Source organism: Lampetra fluviatilis, unplaced genomic scaffold, assembly GCF_964198595.1.
Source record: "Lampetra fluviatilis unplaced genomic scaffold, kcLamFluv1.1 SCAFFOLD_763, whole genome shotgun sequence".
Lineage (NCBI taxonomy): Eukaryota > Metazoa > Chordata > Hyperoartia > Petromyzontiformes > Petromyzontidae > Lampetra > Lampetra fluviatilis.
In genome coordinates this window covers 35,001-37,500 of record NW_027621499.1, presented here as the reverse complement: position 1 = coordinate 37,500, position 2,500 = coordinate 35,001, and the positions used below count along the sequence as shown (strand labels likewise).

Sequence of the window (2,500 nt, the reverse complement as noted above, 5' to 3'; positions counted from 1 at the left end):
ACACGGGGAGAGAGACACGCAGAGAGAGGCAGAGAGAGACACGGGGGGAGAGAGACACACGGGGAGAGACACGGTGAGAGACACACAGAGAGAGACACGGGGAGAGACACAGAGAGAGACACGGGGAGAGACACACTGTGAGAGAGACACAGAGAGACACGGGGAGAGAGACACAGAGAGAGACGCATGGTGAGAGAGATACACGGGGAGAGAGAGACACGGGGGGAGAGACACGGGGAGAGAGACACGGGGAGAGAGAGACACGGGGGGAGAGACACGGGGAGAGAGACACGGGGAGAAACACACAGAGAGACACGGGGAGAGAGACACGGGGAGAAACACACAGAGAGACACGGTGAGAGAGACACGGTGAGAGATACACGGGGAGAGACACACGGGGAGAGAGACACAGAGAGACACAGTGAGAGAGACACGGTGAGAGATACACGGTGAGAGACGCACGGTGAGAGAGACACGGGGAGAGACACACGGGGAGAGAGACACGGTGAGAGACACACGGTGAGAGACACACGGTGAGAGAGACACGGTGAGAGACACACGGTGAGAGACACACGGTGAGAGACACACGGTGAGAGAGACACGGGGAGAGAGACACGGGGAGAGACACACGGGGAGAGAGACACGGTGAGAGAGACACGGGGAGAGACACGGTGAGAGAGACACGGTGAGAGATACACGGTGAGAGACACACGGTGAGAGAGACACGGGGAGAGAGACACGGGGAGAGACACACGGGGAGAGAGACACGGTGAGAGACACACGGGGAGAGACACACGGAGACACACGGGAAGAGAGACGGGGAGAGACACGGGGAGAGACACGGGGAGAGAGACACGGTGAGAGAGACACGGTGAGAGAGACACGAGGAGAGAGACACGGTGAGAGAGACACGGGGAGAGACACACGGGGAGAGAGACACACGGGGGGAGAGACACACGGGAAGAGACACGGGGAGAGAGACACGGGGAGAGACACACAGAGAGACACACAGAGACACACGGTGAGAGACACACGGGGAGAGAGACACGGGGAGAGAGACAGAGAGAGACACGGGGAGAGACACGGTGAGAGAGACACGGGGAGAGAGACACGGGGAGAGAGACACGGGGAGAGAGACACGGGGAGAGAGACACGGTGAGAGAGACACGGTGAGAGACACACGGGGAGAGAGACACGGGGAGAGAGACAGAGAGAGACACGGGGAGAGACACGGTGAGAGAGACACGGGGAGAGAGACACGGGGAGAGAGACACGGTGAGAGAGACACGGGGAGAGAGACACGGTGAGAGAGACACGGTGAGAGACACACGGGGAGAGAGACACGGGGAGAGAGACAGAGAGAGACACGGGGAGAGACACGGTGAGAGAGACACGGGGAGAGAGACACGGGGAGAGAGACACGGTGAGAGAGACATACCGGGAGAGAGACACGGGGAGAGACACACGGGGAGAGACACGGGGAGAGAGACACGGTGAGAGACACACGGGGAGTGAGACACGGGGAGAGAGACATGGTGAGAGGCGCACGGGGAGAGAGACACACGGGGAGAGAGACACGGTGAGAGGCGCACGGGGAGAGACACAGAGAGACACACAGAGAGACACACGGGGAGAGAGACACGGGGAGAGAGACACGGGTAGAGACACACGGGGAGACGTGTGTGTGTGTACCGTACCCCCCGTGTGTGTGTTTACCGTTTGTGTGTGTGTGTGTACCCTGTGTGTGTGTGTGTACCGTACTCCGTGGTGTGTGTGAGTGTACCGTACTCTCTGTGTGTGTGTACCGTACCCCTGTGTGTGTGTGTACTCTGTGTGTGTGTGTACAGTGTGTGTGTACCGTACTCTGTGTGTGTGTGTGTGTACAGTGTGTGTGTACCGTACCCCTGTGTGTGTGTGTACTCTGTGTGTGTGTGTACCGTGTGTGTGTACTCTGTGTGTGTGTGTGTACCGTACCCCTGTGTGTGTGCCTGTGTGTGTGTACTCTCTGTGTGTGTGTGTGTACCTGTGTGTGCCTGTGTGTGTGTACTCTCTGTGTGTGTGTGTACCATACTCTCTGTGTGTGTGTGTATTCTGTGTGTGTGTGTGTACCGTGTGTGTACCGTGTGTGTGTACTCTCTGTGTGTGTGTGTACCGTGTGTGTGTACCGTACTCTCTGTGTGTGTACCCTGTGTGTGTGTACCGTACCGTGTGTGTGTGTACCTGTGTGTGTGTGTACCGTGTGTGTGTACCGTACTCTCTGTGTGTGTACCTGTGTGTGTGTGTGTACCTGTGTGTGTGTGTGTACACTGTGTGTGTGTACCGTGTGTGTGTACCGTACTCTCTGTGTGTGTACCTGTGTGTGTGTGTGTACTGTGTGTGTGTGTGTACACTGTGTGTGTGTGTACCGTGTGTGTGTACCGTACTCTCTGTGTGTGTACCTGTGTGTGTGTGTGTACTGTGTGTGTGTGTGTACACTGTGTGTGTGTGTACCGTGTGTGTG

At 57.2% G+C, this 2,500-nt stretch overlaps 1 protein-coding gene across 2 annotated transcripts in view; it reads right to left on the bottom strand.

Moving 5' to 3' along the window:
* Positions 1-2,500, bottom strand: part of LOC144955333 (adaptin ear-binding coat-associated protein 2-like) — a 36,555-nt gene that overhangs the window by 9,839 nt on the left and 24,216 nt on the right. The window lies entirely within an intron of this gene.